This window comes from Pinus tabuliformis, chromosome J, assembly GCF_031772625.1.
Source record: "Pinus tabuliformis cultivar Carrire ecotype Pingquan chromosome J, CPIR1, whole genome shotgun sequence".
Taxonomy (NCBI): Eukaryota; Viridiplantae; Streptophyta; class Pinopsida; order Pinales; family Pinaceae; genus Pinus; species Pinus tabuliformis.
Window position 1 is genome coordinate 1,007,756,238 of NC_142295.1, and position 10,118 is coordinate 1,007,766,355.

Below are 10,118 nucleotides of genomic sequence, written 5' to 3' on the forward strand. Positions count from 1 at the left end.
AAAGTAGTCTTCTCAATATCCTCTTCTCTAATCCAAATCTAATGATACCCTAACCTCAAATCTATCTTAGAAAAGTATCGTGCCCCATGAAATTAATCGATCAATTCATCTATCCTAGAAAGTGGATACTTATTCTTGATTACCTTTTTGTTCAAGTTCTTGTAATCAACACACATCTACATTGTTCCATCCTTATTTATTATAAACACTATTGTTGATGCAAAAGGCATTTCGTTGGGTCTTATGTGCCCCATCTCTAGTAACTCCTTAATTTCCTTCTCAATTTCATCATTTTTCTTATGAGGATGTCGGTAAGGAGTAGTGATCACTTTTTTAGCTCTTTCTTCCAACTCAATGACATGTTTGATTCAACTCTAAGGGGGAACTCCTTGAGGTATACCCTCAAACACCTTGCTATGTTTGGAAAGCAACCTCTGAATACCAATATGGTAACTATTCTTTTTTTGGTCCAAAATTATAGGAACAATTGGCATGATGAGACACTTTGTTTCCCACTCTACCTCATTGTCTATGATTAGTCACTCCATCCTCTTAAGTGATACCACTGTAGGCTTTCCATATGAAATTGGTACTGCTTTCCTACCTTGATTTTAAAACTTCATTTACAACTTCTATAGATTGAAAGAGAACACTAAAAGGAAAATCATCCATGCCCTAGCAAGAATAACATAATTGTCCTCCTCGTCTACCACATAAAATTCATCTTGCAGTTGATAATCACCCTATTGTATACTTAGATTTGAAATCTTACGAGTAGAGGGAATATTATACCCATTAGCTACCATCACCTTAAACCCATTGTGTTCTTCTACTTATGTTGATAGTGTTGGACCCACCAACATTCAGGGGATCTCCCCGATATGAAGTCCCAACTAGACATCACATTGTTTGGTGTAGGAGTCCCATCCGGTACGATGGTCCAGTTGCCATTATCTTAAAGATATGCCTTAGCTCTTGCTTTTTAGCACATGAGAGTGGTTTTCTTAGTCTTCGAACAAGGGGGTTTGCGTGCCTGGTGAGTGCTTAGTGCCACTAGTGTCAAAGTTCTTTCACTACAGAGGGAGAGGGTGGAAGTGAGTCTCAGGTTGAAAGGGAATAGTCCCAACTCCACTAGAGACACACAACACAACAGGACATGCATAGCTTCTAACGGAGTAGTCCACACAGATGCGACAATCACAAACACAAAGTGAACATATAACATGTACAAAACCCAATGGAATAGTCCACATGAGTGTGGTAATCGTTATAATAAGTTTATGAGAATGGTTATGTTGAGTGTCCGGTGGGATAGGCCACACAGGCGAGACAACGTTAACAACTGATAAAACACACTTCCAATATCATATGTACTAAAACAACCAAAATAGTTCAAATTTCTTAATACATGATAAAGAAACATGCATTACAAGCGTCCAAAGAATAATCTTACAAACGAATACAATACATGAGTGAAAATGTGCTGGCATGTTAACAAGCTTTTGAATTAAGTGAAAGTTCCAAGACACATCTGTACACCATTACATCACTAACCCCAATAGCGGGGCATTTGGGCCATTGGTTGCTCCTCAAAGAAAGTATTACAGACTCTCAAGGCTATGTGGGAGGAGGCAAGGTGAAAAATTCCTTTGCATGTACAAATGAGGGGTATATATATAGTTAAGGGTGAAACTGACCCTTGTGACTGTTTGACTTCCCTCATGACTGTTTGAATTACATGATTATTCAAATTTACATGTGGGTCTCTTGGAATTCCATGTTACATTACATTGATTACAATAGTATGGCCCACAATAGTGATGTGGCTGAGATGAATCATGACATAACTCGACACGACAGAGCTGGTATGTTCATGCTGCTGGTGGTGTCCATGTTGAGTTGTAGTGTTGTTGAGTGATGAATGTGCTCTTGGTGTATCATGGCTTCACCTCCGCATGGCAAGGTGTGGTGAGTCTTTGATGGTCTTGGTGTTTGCTTAATGTTGCACGTGCATGTCTCTCCTTGCCTGTACTTGGCATGCTCCATGTGTTTGTCCATTCACGAACAAGTCTCCTAGCATGCACTCCTTGTTCATCCCGTTCGTCATCGCGCCATGTCTCATCCGTGTACCTGTATCTGCAATCACTCATGACGAGACGACATCAAATCCAGAAATCTCCTTGTCTACCATGATGCATTATCTTTCGTTTTTGGATGCAGGTGACCGGAAGAGAGAACTAGGCTCCGAAACTGCGCAGAGCACATTTCAGGCTAGGATGCGGGCTCCAGGAACTGTCAATGAAAATTGCGCAGAGGTCACTGGGAGGATGGGATGAGTGGTCTGGATTAGAAAAGACTGTCTACGGGATCTAGCTTGGTTGGAGGGTAGATCTGTGCAATTTTTCCAGGGAAACAGTGCAGGCAGCAGGGGGACACTTGCAGTGAAAACTGCGCAGATTCTTCGAGGAGGCTCGCAGTGGGCTGCGGGAGGATACTGGCCAAAACTGTGCAGAGCTGGGAGGCAGGCCTGCAAGACATACCTATGCAATTTCTAGGCTGAGTGAGATGCTGGGTAGCTGTGAGGCAACCCATGAAAACTGTGCAATTTTTAGGAGGAGCAACAGGTTGTCTGTTAGGGTGGTTTGCTGACAGAACTGCACAAATTTCAAGGATAGTGCAGTGACAGGAAGTGGGTGTCTGTCCCGCATGTCTGCACAATTTCTTTAGTTAATAGAAGCGGGCATGCTTGGCAGCTTTTGCGCAATTTTTTGGAGGAGTGAGGCCCGAGGTCACTGTCCAGTCAAACTCTCCGGTTGACCAGCTGGAAGCTTGATGGCTTTTCTTGTGGGCAACACAAATTGAGATGCCTTGCTGAGAAAGTTCTACGCTGTTATGGGTGATATTTAGTTAGGTCAAATCCAAGATTTTGCAATGCAGATTGCCTGGGAGGCAACCTCAAGCTCTACGCAAATGTGGGCAGCGATACATGATCACTAAGAGCTAAGACTGCACAGTGAAACTCAGCGAGGGTCGTGCTGTTAGAGGGTGGTCAGGTCGACAAAGTTTCAGCAAAATGACTAAATGTGTGAATGAGTGACTTCATACATGCATGACCTTGTGAACACACACTTGACATGACTTGATGACAAGACACCTCGAACCATCAAGACAAAATACACTTAGTGTGACTGACTGATGGGTGCGAGCGACAAGCGCGACACTTGTGATAGATCGTTGAACAACCACGATGACACTTGCACAACAATGCTTACAACATCATGTGTGAGTGCGATAGATGTTTAAATAGTGAGCACAACTCAAACACAACCTTCAACATCACCAGAACGAGGTCGCAAGCATGACATAACAATCAACATGCTGAAGGTGACAATTGGTAAAACAAGTGAAAAGGAAGCAAGACATGTAGAAGAAACACATAAAATGAATTTTCATGTTTGCACACATGCATGTTGCTTAGGACAAGATGATATGACAATGACAAGTAGTCCTGAAAACTCAACTAAGAGGTGTACTTCGAAAGGTGTTCTTTACTTACCATACTTACCCTCAAGATGATCATGCATTCGACAAAGTTTGCATGCGGTCTTGATCTTTTCCATTACTTGGTTCCTTGGTCCTTCTCCTAAACTCCTTGGAAGCGATTTCAACATGTCACCTTTTCCTGTAGTCAATGAGAGGTAGATCTACGTAATTTCAGCAGACAGTGGCTGCTGCTGGAATGAGGCCCTGGGAGGCTCGTCTGTGAAGTTTATGCATGCAAGACAGATAAGGCATCTTGGACAACATTGCGTAGTTTTGAGGCATGGGACACTGCTGCGGGATGGGGGTCCTGGGAGGACACCTCTGTGCAAATTGTAAGTGCAATGCAGCTCTGTGCACTTCTGGAAAGTAGTGCTGGTTGCTTGACTTCTCTCCGCATTTTCATATAGTAGTGTTGGCTGGGTTCTTTGTGTGTTGGCAGGTTTGAGCAGGAAGGGGAGATTGGTGTCTCTGCAAGTTGCGAGGTTTCAGAAGTAAAGGGAGGTTGGTGTCTCTATGCACTGCAGAGTTTTAGTAGGCAAGGGAGGAAGCTTGATGGTTGTAGAAGCAAAGCGCACAGTTCCAGGAAGCTGGATGAGGCTAGGTTGCTTGGGAAAATGGCTAAGTGTGAGATCAGTGAAACATATGTAAACATTGATAGGAATTGACTGTGATCATACACGGACACTTAGTGACACAACATAGGTTGTCCATAATACATAAGACATACTTTGCTTGATGCAACAACCTTCGTGACAAGAGTGCATGAAGTGAGTGTGAAACATGTTGATGTGATGACAACCACTCATGCGCACATGCTTTCCCTTGAAGCAAAACAACATTCCCTTTGCATGATAAACAACAACCCCTATGCCCAAAAATAACACATGCTGCATAAATATAAGAAAATAGACAACTATTAGGATCAAGGAGTGGAGCTGGAAATCATCAACCTACTAATAAGTGACCAAGGATGATTGATCGCAGGATCCAAGGTAGGCTTCAAAATTTTCATGCGAGCCAAACTTTTGGAGGGTGTTTGTAGCCACTGCAACACTTGGCGACACACTAGTAGAACTCCAGCTCTATGTATGGACCTTGTTTCATGAAAATCAAGTCTAAACCTTCCGGAAGTATTGTTCGATTCTTTGATCTTGATGGCTTCCGCACTAGCTTGTGTGAAAGATGTAGTGCGTGCCATTCTCTTGATCGGTCATCACACATTCCAAGCCAAGTCAACTTAGTTGTTTCAATTGGGGATGAGGGGTATATTGATGCACAAGTGATATAACTGTCAGAGTTTAAGTTCATCTCTGGTGTTGCTCCGCTGCCAGCAGGCTTGGACAATACCCCGACAGAGTTACGCAGGAACACAAGCATCGCTCCACTGCCAGTGAGTCTGGTCAGTATCGCGACGGATTTATTTGTATCACCTCTTTGCACAGGAGGCCTTTCTCTTCTTTTTCCTTATTCATTTTTCATTTTTTTAAAGAACTGTGCGTAGGCACTTATTTATTTCATAGGCGTAAGAGGGATCCTGACTTATTGATAACATAAGAGGTTGTTCCTTCATAGAAGTATGTTATATATACCTATGACATACTTGTTAAGGTTTTCCCCCTCACCTTACTCTACGTCACTGAGCTGATAAGGGTTAAACCAAAACAACCGACTAGAGTAGGTGGTACTAGTTAGAGCGTAAGCATTGTGTTTTCACCAAGACTCACTCTGAATAGAACATATTTTCCATCAAGGCACCATCGACTGAAGACAAATTATTCATAAAGAGAGAGGACAACAAATAACCAGATGTTGATAGTTGTACAAGTCCTCTTAGATTTGACCAACTTGTCTCGAGAACCAAACATAGTTTCACAAGAGGCTAACCTATGGGTATAAGCAAGCAAAGTGAGCAAACCAAACCAAGTAAGAAAAGCAAAGCAAGAAGCAAAGACTACTCTTGCTACTATGCTAAACAATTCATGGGCCTACTTACGTGAAGTGATATTTCCCATGCAGCCACTGGTGCATTGGGTGGCCCATGTTGGTGAAGGCATGGTTCACGAGAAGCATAGTCAAGTGAACCAACAAACATGAAAGATATAATAATGAAGACCAACACACTCCGAGTTTAAACACGTCCACAAAAAGAAAAAAGTGAAAGCACAAGACAAACACTCTGTGGACTTACCATGGTGCTGTGACACACTGCGTACAGATGATAAGCATATGCACTCTCTTGACTGTGACAGACAAGCAAACATGAGAAAAAGAGACAACTTACACCTTGCAAGTGTGCTTTCTGTGAATGATTCCTCCAGTGCGCAAGCGATGGGATCATGTGATTCTGGTGGAGGAATCAAAATTTGTGTGTTGGATTGATCTTTAGTGCATATAGATGAGTGATGAGGAGCCTTGGGTGTTTCAAAAATTTTATGATCGGAAGTGGAACTAACCTCAGGATAGCGAGGGCTTGACATAACCATCAGCTCAGGCTGAAATGCCTCGATAGCCTATGGGGTTTCCCCTTTGTCAATAGATAGATCATCAGAGACCAATGGCTTAGACAGATTAACATCAAGTGAATCAACATCGTGATCAAATGGAGGAGTACAGAGATCACGACAACCATGATCAGAATATTCAGGATGTTTGTCGGCATCCTCATGATTTGATGAATCATACATAGGGGTAGATGAGAAGAAAGAATGTTCACCCTCTGCGTTTCTGGAAAAGGTAGATGAAATTTCAAGCAAATTCACAATGAAAGATTTGTCCTCTCCGCTATCAAATGGTGGAATGACATCAGGTGTGTTTTGAGAATGATTGGAAGTAGATGCATCTGTGGATGAATTTACACAAGGAAAATCAGAGATGGAAGAATCATCAGAGATGTCAGGAAAAAGTGGAGGAGGCACAGACAGAAGGAGGTCATCCTTAATCGCGGGTTCATGTTCAGATTCTCGCACACACTCATCATGAATGATAGCACAGGTTTGTTGCACAACATCAACTCCATCGATATCTCGATCCTCGTTCACAACACGTGTGGAATTTGAAACGGAAGAACTTAAGACAATACAGTCCATAGGATCAATGGAACTCGGGGACGGAGGTAGAGGGAACAAACCCACGTGACAATCAGTATGCTTGCAAGCCAAATTTGCACAGATATCAAGAGTAGGTGGGGTAGGAGGATGTTACTGTTGAATATACGTGTGTGCATGATCCAAAATGGATCTTGGATAGACTTCTAAGTCTAAAGTGTTCCTCATAGAGGAAAATGGAAGTCCAAGGATTCTCCTGGAAATAGTCCCATTGCATAGATCTTTTCATTCTGAATCTACTACAATTTGAATGGGCTAAAACGGACTTCGGATGATGAAGTTATCGCGAAAGGAAGATTGCCTTTGTCCTTTGAAAAAGGAGGCATTTCTTCTAAAAATGGCATAAAATGCCTTATATGCAAAAATCACGTGTGAAAGGTTTAAAGGGTGGACCCGAAATATTATGTTCCGCAGCCTAAACCCTTATCGGATCCATGAGATGTATCGGATCAGAGTGATGAAGGGATAAAGGCCTGGTGGGAGGACTTGGCGATTGCGATTATGCGACATTGCGATTGTCGATGATCGGATCGGGTCGACACAATCCATAATCAATGGAAAGAACCCCGGGCCATTACAAATGCAATATACGATAAAGCGATAGGCTGATGTGTGATCGCATGACAACCGTCGGATCGGGAAAACAGATCAACGATTAAGATTTAATCAGCGGTTGGGAGATCGGTGATCCCCAATACAAGGGCCGATGCGATAGTGATATAAGATGTGATATCGACCTTCTGATCAAGGAGTAGATCAACAGTCCAGACTTAATTGGCAATCGACGATCGGTGATCCCCGATGCCAGGGCCGATATGATTGCGATTGCAATAAGTGATTAAGGGCTGGACCCGATGGGTTTATAGACCTGATTTCATAAATTTTGAGATCCGAGAATTCAGGATTTCTGTGTATTTCTTGTGTATTTGGGGTTTTGGCCAATTCGCCTATGCGATGTGATATGCGATTAATGGCGGACCCAATAGGGTTTATAGGGGCAATTTCAGGGAATTTGAAGTCCGAAATTCATGCCCGATAGTGTAATTTTTGGAAAATCTCTGTGTATTGGAATTTTTGTCCATTTTTGGGTTTTTGCCTAGAAAAAGGCCCCGATCCCTTTGTAACAGCTCTTGATCATTGTGCCACGCTGCAAGCGGGCATTTTGCAGACAATGATGCGTTTGGGAACGCACAGAGCCACAGAGTCACAAAGCCAGATGGCCAGTCGAACAGACAAGGAGCAGAGAAGCCGCAGAGGGATGATTACACGCAGAGAAATGGCTGGGGAAGCCGTAAAGCCAGAAAAATGACTCAAGAGAGCCAGAGAGCCCAATTAACGGGGCAACTAGCGAAAAGCTAACGTGTAGAGCAGCTGAGGGAGTCTTAGAGTCGCTTGGAGGTCAAGTGGAAAAACCAGAGAGCTGAAAGTTGCTGAGACAGTCGCTTGGAGGTCGAGCGAACTACTGATAGCTCACAGAGCTGTAGTGTAGAGAGCACATTTGACTGAAGGTCACTGGAAGGTTGCAAAAGGTCGCTTGGAGGTCAAGCGAGCCATTGATGCACGGAGAGGCCGAGAGAGAGAGCTCAGAGAAGTCAGAGCCGAAGAGCCAGAGCCAAAGCGAGGGCCAGAGTGAGAGCCAGAGCCAGATCCACGAGCCAAAGCCAAGAGCTAGAGCTAGAGCCAGAGCTAGATCCAGAGCCAGAGGGAGAGCTAGAACTAGAAAGCCAGAGAGCTTCAGAGCCAGGGATAAGATGGTGTTCTAAGCCCATTATGTTCAGTGTAAACCAGTGGAGTTGAGCATGGAGCTTGTAAAAGGACTTTTCCATAATCCCAGAGAGCCTAGTCGAGTTCACTAGAGCTCAAGGAGACGTAGCCCAAGAGTTTTGGGTGAACTCCATATTATATTGCTGTTATGTGTGTTTTCTTGTTGCTGCATTACATTGCTGATTTATTTGCTGTTTTATGTTTTTATATTAGTTTTGGCAAATAAACTTAAAGCACATTAATAGTTAAAAATAAACACCAGCATACACCTATTTTCAAGCATTATTAATTCTGCAAATGGTTAATCACTAGATCTTGGGAACATTTAAGCTTTGGAAGTGGGAGAGGTTTTGGTAAGCTTGACAAGAAGCCTTTAGTGCCCCATTTTCAGATTAGGTGGTATCAAAGCCTGAGATTGATTAACCCCACCTTCAAAGAAGGTGATATCAAAGCTGGTTATACTAGAGCAAGTGGTATCATATCAGAATGCTTGATTGACATAGCAAAGATTGCTTGTCTAAAAGGTGTTTGGGCAGTCAAGGATTGATTTTCTGATTGATTGTATGCTTGTTTGCATACTGACTATTGTTTTAGTTTGTAGAGGTGAAGGGAAAGCTATTGATAGCTCAGTCCAGAAAGGACAAGAAGGAAGGAGGGCTGAAGGCATTCTTCTTATCCCAAAGGACCTTAAAGAAATCCCTGAAGCACAAGAGGTTTGTTGCAAAAGGTTGCTTGAATAAGCTCTTTATTAATCTTGTTTGAAGTTCTTTTGTTCATTGGCATAATGACTACTTCTACAAGTGAGTCCTCAAGTTGTTATTTCTTCACAAGAGTCTTTGATGAAGACATGAAGCAAGACTTGTCCACGATGATGGATATGGTGAGAGAAATGTATGAGGATGGAAGGAAGAGCAGCATACTTAGAGAGCAGTTGAATTCCGTGGAGGAAGAGAAGCAGTTGCTTTCTGAAAAATTGAGGAAATGGAGAGACAACTTCATATTGCAAATATGAACCTGAAAAGGATGCATGAATTGGAGACACAACTCTTTTTTTCCAAAGAAGCCTTAGTCAAGTATCAGCTTGAAGAAGAGGTAAACAATTCCTGTTTGTCTTCAAATTCTTCTAAGAATGCTTATATTGGTTCTTTTGAAAAACATACCCAAGGAATAGGTTCCAAGCTAATGTCCAAGATGGGCTATGAAGGAAAGGGCTTGGGAAAACATGCACAAGGTATTGTTGAGCCAATAATGGTTAAGGAAAGGCCTAATTATTTGGGTCTTGGCTATGGATAGTCTTATGGAGGAAGTTCCAAAGCTGCCATGAAGGCCATTGGAACAGCTCCAAGTGTTGGGTGTGGAGCTTGATTATCTTCTGTATTCAAAGGTATCGCCGCATTGGACCCCAGTTCAAAATGGGGCAGCAATGCCGCCCGTAAAATATTCGCTGCAGGGGGGGTCCAGGGGGGGTGGTTGCGACCTTTTGGGAGCCCCCCCCCCCCCTGGCAGGGGGTTTCGTGGGCAGCGCCCCGAAGCTAAGAATAGATGTAAAATTTCCTTATAAAAGTATAGTAATTTCTAGTCAATCTGGGCCGTTCATTAGGCGGAGATCTGATGGTAGAAGTTATGTTTAATTTAGGGTTTTTTGCCCTAGAAGGCAATCCCTCAATATATATGAGGGAATTGTGTTGCGTTTATGTAGATCTGTAT